This window comes from Mugil cephalus, chromosome 11 (genome assembly GCF_022458985.1).
Source record: "Mugil cephalus isolate CIBA_MC_2020 chromosome 11, CIBA_Mcephalus_1.1, whole genome shotgun sequence".
Classification (NCBI taxonomy): Eukaryota; Metazoa; Chordata; class Actinopteri; order Mugiliformes; family Mugilidae; genus Mugil; species Mugil cephalus.
In genome coordinates this window covers 310,588-323,825 of record NC_061780.1, presented here as the reverse complement: position 1 = coordinate 323,825, position 13,238 = coordinate 310,588, and the positions used below count along the sequence as shown (strand labels likewise).

Genomic DNA, 13,238 nt, shown 5'->3' with positions numbered 1-13,238 from the left:
TGCAATTAATTTTTGATTTGATTAGATTACTCATTGTCCAAAGGACTTCAGTGATCTCCTGACCTTACTTATGATGTACATGCATGAAAATTATTCATTTTATTGAGTGGTACTCTGTTCAAATATAGCTTTTTTTAACCAATATTTAAACCAGAACATTGTCATTTCACCACGGATTTTATTTTTTTCTGTCTCCAGCAGTTTTGCAGGTAGATCTCACAGAATAACTCATACCCTATTTAATTTTAGTCGATAAAAATACAGATTAAAGTCTTTTCCTCCACTGCTAACAGCCCCACAAGGAAACAATCACGCTACAGAAACCGGAGACGAAGGACAAGATGGATTCAGAAACTCTGAGGTTTCCGTTTTTCGACAGGGAGCCCTTTAGACCGGTAACAGAATTCCTCCCACAGTTTGAGATGAACAACCCCACACAGCGCATGGTGATTGATGGAGCTCTCGGGGCAGTGGGTCTCAATTTAGGAGACCCAATAAAGGAAAGGAGGACTTTTCCACAGCTGCCTTCTGATACCTTTGTATCAGGTGAGAGTCTGTAGAAGAGATTGTAGATGAAGACATGGTTTAACTTTCATGCTGGTTTAACTTTAAGACTTTATTTTTTAGAGCATATCCTTTTACATCCTTTGCACATATACAGTACCACAAAAAGTAATTACCCTTAGTGTGTGTTTGGTGTCTGCCAAACACAGTGTCTAGTCCGATGACAAAAACTCCCATAAAGTTGTTGTATGTCTCCCTGCTGAAGGTTTTAATTCCTTCAGAGTAGTTATCCTGTAGATGTCTTAGTGTCCTCCTGCACTAGTCTCCATCTATCAGAATCAAAATTCAGAATCAGAATTACTTTATTGATCCCAGGGGGAAATTACTTTTCGTTACAGCAGCTCCTACTCAAAGTGTACCAGTGTTAAGAACAAAGAGCAATGTAGGCAATAAGAATTAATAAGCGTAAGTTGTAAATTATAGTAAGAATACACACATCAATGTAAAAAAAAATATAAGAAATGTATATAACAATATGTACAAGCATAGGTGAACTGTTTTTATGAGTTGTTGATCTATAATAACATTGAATATGGGGTATTGCACTGCGGTAAATTATTGCATATGGTGAGTCAAGAGTCCAATAATATTTAAGGAAATATGTACAAGTATGTGAAAATAAAGTGAACATGAGTTATTGTACATTATCTGTAAAATATGGTTATAAATGTTATACACACAAAGTGAGGAGTTGTACAGGTTGATGGCCACAGGCAGGAATGATTTCCTGTGGCGTTCTGTGGTGCATCATGATGTGGTCAGTCTGGTGCTCAATGAACTCCTGTGTCTGACCGGCACTCAACAGCATAGAAGATAGCACTGACTACCACACTGGCTGAACATAGTCCTGCAGAATTTGAAAGGCCTCAGCTGAGGTGACCTCAGCAGAGGCAACTCTGGCCCTCCCTGTACACTCTTCCTCCTCGGCTTGTGCTTAATAACTATCAGTGTGTTTACATGCAGAGTTTTATTGAGCTATGGTCAAAACCGCCCTGACTACCGCCTTGTCCCAGTTTACATGCAGCAGAGAAAATCGAATAACTGACGCGATCATGTCCTCCTCCTCCACACTGGGTGGCGATATGGGTCTTTTCAGCGGGTTAATACCATGTTAATATGGCCCGTTTTCCGGTTGACGTATTACTTCATACAGTAAACAAGAGTTGTTCATGCGGGAGACCGGCATTTCAAACAACAACCATAGGGATAATAGTACATTTTTTTAATCTTGTACATAATGTTCACGCTACTTCTGGTGCAGATAAGATGCACGCTATCCCTCAGACGGTTCCTCTACCCGCTCTGTTTACTTTCTTTTGTGACCAGCTTTCTTGAATGTTTTTGTTCCGGGGTCACAAGGCAGTGCAGTGGTTACGGAGCATGTGAACACGCATTATCCGATTGAAAACTGCAATTTACCGTACACATGCTGGAGAAAATCAAATTCCATCGCATTATCTAGGTGTCTTAATCGGAATATGAGAACTCTGATTTTAATCTGAGTAACGTGTTTACATGCACTTAAGTTCTCCTGTTATAGCCCAATTAAGGCAGTAATTGCTTTTTTTCACGTGCATGTAAATGCACTGTATGACTGGGTGGTGTAAACTCACATAACCATTATCCTGTAGCCACGTTTCAGTCTAACTAAATTGATCAATCTGATGATCAGTTATCAAATCATTGACTAAAAGAGAGTTGGATGAGAGAGATGTGACGTTTAAAAGATCAATGAATTTGTGTTGAATTGTATAAAGTCAAAGTATCGCCAGACAATAAAACAAATACCCTGATGGCATCTTTACTGTAGCTGGTGACTTCGATCACACCAATCTGACGGTGTTTCCCAAATTTTATAAAAATATAGACATCAATACAGGGAAAGGCAGGATACTAGATAAAGTAGACCGTTCCTGTAAATAAAGGCTACACATTCCCGGAGCTTACAAAGCTGGATCCTATCCTAGAAAATGGGCTTCTGCATGTTGGGGCATGGCTGAGCAAAGCAGCTGTCCCTGAGGACATAAACCATCCCCTCATCTTATCAAAGGACAAGCATATCTCCCACCTTATCCTCCGTCATTTCCACTTACAACTTGGTGGTGGAGGCAGAAATCACGACCTTTCCACTACAAGGAGAAAGTTGTGGATCACAAATGGTGTTCTTGCAGCTAGGAAGGTTATAGCAAGATTCCCGTTCTGCAAGCTTTATGGAGGAAAGACTGGTGAACAAAAAATGGCAGACCTACCTGAGGAAAGATTGGTTCCTGATCTACCACCATTCACTAATGTCGGCATAGATTATTTTGGGCCAATTGATGTGAAAAGAGGGTGTAACACTGTAAAAATGTAGGCCATAAAAAGGCATTTTCACAAAGAGGAATTAAGTGGAGTTTTAACCCACCATCTGGATTACATCACGGTGGCACCTGGGAGTGTCTCATAAGAATGATCAGAAAGGTCCTGAGTTCGGTCAGCAAACATTAGATGATGGAGGGTTACATACAATGCTATGCGAAGATGAGCAACCGCCACATGTGTTGAGGCTATAGTCCTTAATTCAGACTTGGCTAAATTTCTGTACTGATTCATCCAGTGTGACCAGTGTCGTGTACTGAAATTTTCAGCCAGCTAAACTTTCTCTGTCATTTTTCATCCAAGGAACAGGTGGAGTTGTGTCTGGATCGAATTTAATGGCAGAAATTGTGAAACTGCAAAAAATACAGAAACGATCAAGTACTACAAGATAGAATGATACAAGTTTATATGTAGCCTACTAGAGAGGTAGTGGATCTAACAGTCAGATCTACGTGGAAAGTCCAAGGTCGCACCTCCCTAGTTTCATTAACAAATCACACAACGATATACTATGGAAGAGTTTGCAATCTACTAACGGTAAATAATGATTTACTTGCTCATATTGCCACTACCAAGAGCTAAAAACAAACGTCAGGGAGAAGGAGCATAATGCTACGGAGCACGTAAAAGATAAGAGAAGAATACACTCTGAAATGGGTCTGAGGAAGGTCTTGTTAGACTTGTTGTGGGTAATCTTGACCTCCACTTTCCTGACAAGTCCATCTTTACTTGGAAGAGCCTTCACTATGACTCCTGTTGGCCATTCATTTCTTTTCAGTTGCTTGTCCTTTAGAAGAACAATGTCTCCTTCCTTCATGTTTGGCTTGATGAGCTGCCATTTTTGATGACTCTGGAGCATGTGGAGCTATTCTTTCTGTCATCTAACCCAGAAAGTGTCAGCAAAAACTTGAACCCTCTTCCAGTGATATTTGAACATGTCAGCTTTGGTGAAGTCTCCAGGGGGAGGTGAGAGGACACCAAACTTCTGGGTGAGTAGAGTTGAGGGGGTTAAGATCAGAGGAGCTTCTGAGTCAGCGGAGACAGGCACTAAAGGTCTTGCATTAATAATAGCTGTAACTTCAGCCATCAGGGTTATCAGAACATCATGAGTCAGCTTGGAGTGGCTCGCTTGTAAGAGCATTGAATTCAGGATGCAGCGTGTAATTCCTATAATGCGCTCCCACGTGCCACCCATGTGGGATGAGTGGGGCGGATTGAACACCCATGAATATCTTTAATTGAGGAGGTAGTTGTCTACACTCATCTCACCAGGCTTTGGAGGATCCAGCTTCAGCTCCCTGGATGCACCAACAATGTTGGTGCCACAGTCTGACCTCAACTCCTTAGCAGCACCTCTGATCGTGAAGAATCTGCGAAGTGCATTGATGAAGCTGGAAGAGCTCATAGTTTCAATCACTTCAATGTGAACAGCGCGAGTGGACATGCAAGTAAACAAAACCGCCCATCTCTTACTGTTGGCTTGTCCTTCTTTAGTGCGGCGTGCAATGACCTCCCATGGTCCAAATACATTAAGGCCAACATAAGAAAACAGGGGGTCAGTCTGTAAATGTTCAGCTGGCAAATCTGCCATGATTTTCTGCTCCTGTCTGCCACGTAGTTTCCTGCAGGTCACACATCTATGGGTAATGTTGCTAATACACCTCTTGGTTCCTACTATCCACAGGCCACTTGCTCCTACCGCTCCTTCAGTAAAGTGCCTTCCTTGATGCTTTACGGCCACATGATAATAGCGAATGAGCAGTGTAGCGATGTGATGCTTGCCTGGGATCAGAAGAGGGTTGGCATCACGACTTGACACTTTTGATTCTGCAAGGCATCCTCATACCCACAGTAGGCCATTTTCATCAATCACTGGATGAACTTGTGAAGAGAACTGTTGGAGGACAGACTGCAGACGTTTTGCAATGATGCATTTGATTTCTTCTGAATACACTTCATGCTGGACACATCTGATAACTGTTTGTTCTGCTTGACTTAAAGCTTCATCTGTGAGACTTGTCTTAAAGAGGTGCCAGCCTGCACAACATGTTTCTTCTCTGAATTTGATGAAGCTGTGAGAGACGTGATGAAGCAAGCAATGGAAAGAGGTAATAGAAGCAGTTACCTTTTATCTTTGATATACCATATAAGATATGGTACCGTTCAAGACGGCAGAAAACTTTCTGTTACTACTTTTGCAAGAGTGCACTTTATTAGAATGTTGTTGTTGTTGTTGTTTACCTTAAACTTGATTGTTTGCACATGCAGGCAAAACTGCGACTACTTAAAATAAAATCTATTAAGAAAGGTTCTTTGGACTAAATTGTCTGTTTTTCATTTTTCAATTTAAGATCGTGATAAAAATCGAAATCGGTATTTCTTTTAAAAAAAATCATGATGTGATATTTTTGCCATATCGCCCACCCCTATTTTCATGTCAGTTTCTTCTATGAGAAGCTCTGACAACTCCACAGCGAGCACCGTGCCGCAGAGCTCTGGTACTGGAGCCAACTTGGCCTTACCCATGGTGAAGCCAACTTCAGTGTATCCATCTACATGTGTGGCTTTCAGATAGTCTACTGCAGATAGAACATGCAAAGTGAAGGGCTTCTGGCTCTGAGGAACATGGAAAGTGAATGCATTAGACATGACGTTCCAATACACGCCCAAGCTGCGCTGGACAGGAAGCTCATCTGTGGAGAGGTCCAGATCATTGATATTTTTGGCTCTGTCTTCAAGGGAAAAGGCGTTCATCACCTCCACTCTGTTGGAGGTGATTTTGTGGAGACGCAGATAGAGAGAGCAAGCATCTTTTGAGCTCTCTGCAGGTCATCAACAGCTTCACCTTGAGTTGGAAAGGATTTCAGGGCATCATCAACGTAAAAGTCAATGAAGTGTTGTGCATCGCTGCCGTGGACCCCTTCTGCCTCCTTTGCTCCTTTGCTGCCATTCCCAGCCCGAAGATTGCCACTGCTGGAGAGGGGCTATTTCCAAACACATGGACTCTCATGTCGTTGTTTACCACATCCTTGCAGAGATCGTTGTCTTCATACCAGAGAAAGTGAAGGAAATCTCTGTGATCTTCACGAACAACAAAACAGTAAAACATGTGTTCTATGTCGGCTGTTATGACAACCGGTTCCTTTCAAAACCGGAGGAGCACACCCAAAAGGGTGTTATTCAAGTCGGGCCCGTTAAGCAACATGTCATTGAGAGACACTCCATCAAACTGCACACCCGAGTCAAACACTACTCGAATCTTCCCAGGCTTCTGTGGGTGGTAGACACCAAAAGTTGGAAGGTACCATTTCTCTTAATCCTTATCGCTAGGAGGTGCAAGCTCTGCATGTTTGTTATCAATTATTTTCTGCATGAATTCCACAAAGTGGGCTCTCATGTCTTCCTTCTTGTCAAGTGTACGACGAAGAGACATAAGCTGCTTGTAAGCATAGGGTCTGTTGTCTGGGAGCAGATGCCTGGGGCTCCTAAATGGCAATGGTGCAACCCAGCTGTTAGTTTTGTCTTTGAAGACTCCTTCCATCTTCTTCAGAAAGATTATGTCTTCAACAGAAGGTGCGAATCAGTAACAGTGCGACAAAAAACAGTCTCTCCTAAATTTTCTGCAGTGGGCTTGGAGTGTGGGTTTCGTGGTTGTGACTGTTGAGGAGTTGCTTTTGTGTGACCCATCAGGCTGAAATTCTCCTTCACACTGAAATGATTGTCACAGGGAGTGAAAAAGCTGGGGCGTCCATTGTCTAACACATGTGTTTTTAGAGCACTCATTCAGTTGGTTTGTGAACACTGCAGAGTCATATGTCACCGATGATAACCAAGCCCAGGTCATTGTGTCTGCCATTCAACTGTTTTCTCACCTTGTGAGCTCTCAGAAGGTTATGTCCAATGTTTCTGTGACCGTAACATCTGGGTTTGATGAGGTCACACTTTCCCCGCCATGCTCTTTAGAGGAAGAGAGGGGCTTTAGTGTCTGCATTGGTGGGGCTTTAGTGTCTGCATTGGTGGAGCAGGGTGGACATTGCCTGCTTATATCTTCAGCTGCATGTTTAACCACAGTGGTTACATCTTTTGACAGTTAATATTGTTAACTGTGGCTGATGGCCTTGTGTTGTAATTACCTGGGAGCCTCTCTTTCTTGGAGCTGACAGCCACAGTAATCTAACTAATTACTATTTCCATCGTTATAACGCCGTTTCTGTTACTGAAAATTAAATGGGGCGCGTTACAAACTAAAGTTGTCTGACAGCCACAGATTACTGAAATAGGTAACGCCGTTTATTTTAACGCCATTATTCCCATCACTGTATATCACACACCTACAGCTGTTGTCATAACCAATGGGCAACATTCTGAACCCTTTCCAATAACAAGGGGTGTTCACCAGGGGTGCCATCTCAGTCCGCTCCTCTTTGCCTTAGCATTAGAACCGTTAGCCGAAACTATTCGTCTGCAAACCGGTGTAAAGGGAATACTGATAGGACATAAAGAACACAAAATTGCCTTATACGTGGACATCCTTCTGTTTTATCTTCCCCTCAGCTATCAATTTCTGTGATTATGGATATTTTTGGTGAGTTTACTGTCTGGCTACAAAATAAATTTCAGTAAAACTGCAGCTATACTACTGGGAGCGCTAAATACTATAGATGCCTGGGAGAATTTCCCTTTTAGATGGTCATAAGCTGGCTTTACTTATTTAGGGATAAAGGTGTCCCTCAGGCCTGAAAGGTCTGCAAAAATAAAATTTTGTCCCAATCGACACTTCAGTCAAAAGAGACTTGGAACATTGGCAGAACTTACCCCTGTCTCTGTTTGGTCGAGTCAGTCTCATTAAGATGAATGTGCTCCTTCAACTGTTATGCACCCTTTCTAATCTAACAAAGAAGACCAATCTAGACTTGGAGAGGATACATTTTCCAATTTATCTGGCAAGGCAAAAGACCTAGACAGAACTTGAGATATCACAGTTACCTACAGACATCGGTCGTCCTTCTGTGCCTAATATGTTATTTTATAACTGGGCCTGTCACACACGTTACCTCTGGCTTTGGTTATATTCATATATTTAGAGGGAAACTTGTATTGAGTCCTGGGCCTGTCATCCTCAAGTTAATCACATGTGAGACTAGGAAGGTAAACGCAGAAGATTTGCTGAGAGACGATACCTTACTGTCCTTCTGACAATTACAGGAGACATTCAGTATTCCCAAGCACCATTTTTGGGGGTATTTACAGATTAGACATTTTGTGACTTCACATACCACTCCTTTCTCTGCTAACATCTCTTACAGTGATGCTGAGAGATTTCCTGTAGAGTTCAAAAACAGAAAACATTTTATAGCATCATTTTACTCACTCCTTGGATCTTCCATCACATGCCACTTATCAGACATTGCTCATAGATGGGAACAAGACAATCAATATTTTGAGGATGATTGTCAGGTATCCATACGCCTGATGAGGTCCATATCTACTTGTAACTGGATGACAAAAACTCAGTATAAGATACTGAACAGGCTGCATATCAATTTTAAACAAAATTGACCATTCCATCCATCCTCTTTGTAATAAGTACAATGCAGAAGGGGAGTCTTTTCCAATACTTTGGGGAATGTAAACTGATCTCCAGATTTTGGTTACATATTTCAAAGATAGTCAGCGGGACATTTAAAATAAAAATTAAGAAAGACTCTGGTGTTTTAATCCTAGTTTTCCATCTAGGGACTTATATTTCACTGCATCGCACTATAAATTGTTTGAGAAATTCCTCCTAGTTGCACGAGAGTGTATATTGCAAAACTTGATCATAACTCTTCCACCTAGTGTTGTTCTCTGGTACAGAGACATATTATACAGAGTTATTTTTTAACAAATTATGGACACCCTTCTTAGATTATATACCTGCAGATCTGAAAAATCTGCTACTGATGAGTGGAATAAAGCCCCCCAAAGAGTATAATACGCTGCTGATGACTGGTTACCCTCTACTAATGATTACGTACTGCACACTGGAGACAAACTAGAGCTGCATTTGTATTATATTTTTAATCTATATATTTTATATTTTTAATTTTGTATTGTCTGTGTGTTTAGAAAAAAAATAATAATAAAAAAGGCCCCAAAGCATCAGCTGCACTGCTGCAAAGAACAAACAGCTATCTGCTTGTTATCCTCAAGCAGATGGGCAGTGGTAGTCTGTTTATCAACCTCAAGCAGGTGGGACGAGAATTGTGTTTGCTGACCTCAACTTGGTGGGCAGACAGTTGTGCTTGAGGTTTTCTAAAATTAAAATAAAGAAAATTTTGATTTCTCACATCCCAATATTTGTATGACCCCCGCTCTTGATAGAGTTTTTCGAGATTTACACTGAAGTGCGTTTCTACAAGACGTAGTTGCATCTCCGGTTATTTGTGTATTGATTGAATGAATCCTTCCCCGTTCACATAACTATTGTGTGGTGTATTGCAATGTGGATCAATCGATCAATCGACTCCAAATTGTGTTTTGGAATCCGGCAATGGCCTGAAATTCTTGTTTAATTTGGGCTTGTTGGTGATGTCTGTATGGGAACTGTATACTGAGGCCAGAGAAATTATTTCATCCAATTTAAAATGAGTTTTGAAACAAGAGTTTTAAATCACGGCATAAATCCATCGGTATGTTTTGGGGGAATCAATGTGGAACAGATCAGATTAATTTACACTCTTTGAAATGCACGGTTCTCAAAATCCTCCAATAATACAAAATAAGCAATAGTAGTGTACTTCAACTTTTCTTTTAAGGTTGCCTTTTATAGCTTGTCATGCCAATTATTATTATAATATTAAGTGTCTGCTAAACTGCCGATTGAACATTATTATAAGAGACCGGCAATATGTGTTAACGTGTGAAGTCTGAGATGCTGCTTAACACCGCGACTCTCTTAATGGGTTGTATGTGTAGTTCTACTGTTCTACCACTAGATTTTGTTTGTACACATGGTCAGAGTTGTGCGTAAATTTACACACTTTTCTAAGCGCAAGTACAAATTGATAAATGCCACACTTTGCGTCGCAATGTGCTTGCGCTCTCTTGCACGGTTGATAAATTAGGCCCCAGCAGTCTTGCTAAAATAATACAGAAACTCATTAAAACTCTTCCAGTAAGAAAGGGAGTAACCCTTTTGTATAGTTCTGTAATGATGTATTATTTTTAACCTGTGTGTTTTTCAACTGTGTGATGTCATTAACGAAAAAAAGGAAGCAACTTAGTAATGTGCACTGGAGGTGGGCACCTGCTAAATAAATTTAAAGTAATGGACTTTTCCCACACAAAGAAATGTTGTGCTTTTCTTTCTTCCCTGAGCACTGGCTCACTTGTGTTGTGGATTTATTTGAAGAAATAATATTTCCTGTAATCATTTTATGAATGAATTCGTTCAGCAGCATTATATGAAATAACAAAAAAGTCAATAAGCACAAGAAGATGACTCACTGATAAACACTTCCTTCAGACAGTCAAATTCTTATTCATCCCACAGGTGGCAATTTTGTTTAAAGTCCCAGCAAACAAACAAACAAAAAACAACAACATTACACTCAGTCAAACGTCACACATGAATAGGACACAACTTCATTAACATTACAACTGTCTGAGGCCTCTGCTCCATCTTGTAATGAGTCTGGATTAACTGTTATTCAGCACTGTAGTGACTGAAGAAAAAAAGAGTCAGCTTAACAGTTTTCTTCAAGGGAGCGTATTAGTGCCACCCTGAGGGCATCAACACAAACTTGCCTACAAGAATGTGATCAGGGCGATCAAGATGATCAAAGATGCTTCTTGCTTTCCTGGCAGTTTGCCTCTTACACACTGAGGGCAAGTCACACAGCTGGGCTCCATTTTCAGTGATTATTAAGCCATTTTTGGTATTGGTAAGGAAGTGGCCAGTGAATTGTGAGTCGTCGTTTCAATCAGGCGCTCACTCTCCTACATGAGACCCATAGAAATATATCTATGCCACTGACCGTGACATCACACATTGGATTCTGAATCTCAAAAATGAACCCCGAAGTGGGCGGAACCTGCCGTCGCCATGTCAGATGAGCTTTACTCCACCCACACGCAGATACTACAAATATGGATATCGGAATTCAATCCTTAATAAAACTTAAACGAACGAGTTAGAAAAAAATTCAACCCCCCCACCCCCCCTTACCTTATCCTTATCCACAGTATTTTACTCATTGCACTGGCTGTTATAAAATCATCGAAACATGAACATAAAAAGGTCGGGAAAACGACTCACAAACTGGGAAAGGGGAATTTCGTCACCACTTGAATGCATCACAACGTGCATACGTTTATAAATATACATGATGGCGTGTGGGAGTGGTTTTTTTCTATAGCATAGAAATGTTTGATTCCAACTTTTGTCAGTGCAGTTTTTTTTTTTTTAGACCTTGTGGAATGCACCCTTTCACTTCATTTACTTTTAAACCTGATGCAAAGTATTCCAGGTCTAGAGGCCTTTATTTTTTGATGTTAATTTGAAATATCAAATAGATTTGTTTGACCTTGATCTTTTAGCAAATGTTTGCTTTCTAATAGTTTTTCATTTTAAGAGTCAAAACAGTTTGTTCATTAGTCTTTTCTCAGTAACGGCGTTTGGGAGCAGAAAGTTGTCGGTTATCGGTATCGGTTTTAAAAAAAAGTTATTGTGCAACCCTAACATACATATATATATATATATATATATATATATATAATTATAATTATATATATATATATATATATAAACACAGGTACATTAAAAGTGAAACTAATATGTTATCTCGATTCATTACACAGACTGAAATATTTCAAGCCTTTATTTATTATAATTTTCACGATTATGGCTTACAGATAATGAAACTCCGAAACTCAGTCTCAAAAGAATTGAATATTACATAATATCAATAAAGAAATATACATATTTTAAACAAAGATGACAAGCTACTGAAAAGTATGTTCATTTTTATGTAGGGATGTCCGATAATATCCACCAACCGGCAAAATTGGACATCAGCAAAACGTCAAAATCGGACATCCCTATTTTTATGCACTCAATACTTGGTTGGCCTCCTTTTGCATGAATTACTACATCAGTGCAGCATTGCAATGCTAAGGTATGATGGAAGCCCACCCAGGTTGCTTTGATAGCAGCCTTCATGTCATCTGGATTGTAGGATCTGGCGTCCCTAACCTTTCTTATTAGCGAAGCTGCTGGGACCCATTGTTTTTCTACGTTTTCTTGTTGGGGTCCAAGCAGTGAAGCTGCTGGAACCCATTGTTTTTCTACGTTTTCTACTTATCATTATTATTATTATTATTATTATTATTATTATTATTATGCTGTTGTTTTTGTGAGTGTTATTATTATTATTATTGTTATTATTGGGGGTCCAAGCAGCGAAGCTGTAGGAACCCCATTGTTTTTGTTAGTGTTATTGGGGGTCCAAGCAGCGAAGCTGCAGGAACCCCATTGTTTTTGTTAGTGTTATTATCATTAATATCATTGGGGGTCCAAGCAGCGAAGCTGCTGAAACCCTATTGTTTTTGTTAGTGTTATCATTATTGATACAGCGAAGCTGCATTAATAATGATAGCAGCGAAGCTGCAGGAACCCCATTTTTTTTGTTAGTGTTATTATTATTATTATTATTATTATTATTATTATTAGTGGGAGTTGAAGCAGCGAAGCTGTCCAAGCAGCAAAGCTTCTCAAACCCCATTGTTTTTTTTGTTAGTGTTATTGGGGGTCCAAGCAGCGAAGCTGCAGGATCCCAAATTGTTTTTGTTAGTGTTACTGGGGTCCAAGCAACGAAGCTGCTATAACCCATCGTTTTTCTACGTTTTCTTATTATTGGGGGTCCAAGCAGTGAAGCTTCTCAAACCCCATTGTTTTTTTTGTTAGTGTAATTGGGGTCCAAGCAACGAAGCTGCTATAACCCATCGTTTTTCTACGTTTATTGGGGTTCCAAGCAGCGAAGCTGCAGGAACCCATTGCTTTTCTACGTTTTCTTATTATTATTGGGGGTCCAAGCAGCGAAGCTTCTCAAACCGCATTGTTTTTTTTTTAGTGTTACTGGGGGCCCAGCAGCGAAGCTGTAGGAACCCCATTGTTTTTATTAGTGTTATTGGGGGTCCAAGCAGCAAAGCTGCAGGAACCCCATTGTTTTTGTTAGTCTTATTATCAATATTATCATTGGGGGTCCAAGCAGCGAAGCTGCTGAAACCCTATTGTTTTTGTTAGTGTTATCATTATTGATACAGCGAAGCTGCAT

General features: G+C 40.2%; 1 long non-coding RNA gene across 2 annotated transcripts in view; it reads left to right on the top strand.

The window, feature by feature from the left end:
• The first annotated feature begins 2,541 nt into the window (after positions 1-2,541).
• LOC125016401 overlaps positions 2,542-13,238 on the top strand; it is a 36,367-nt gene continuing 25,670 nt past the window's right edge. For both annotated transcript variants that reach the window (XR_007113681.1, XR_007113680.1), the window contains exon 1: positions 2,542-5,030. This is a non-coding gene — a long non-coding RNA (uncharacterized LOC125016401). The remainder of the gene's footprint in view (positions 5,031-13,238) is intronic.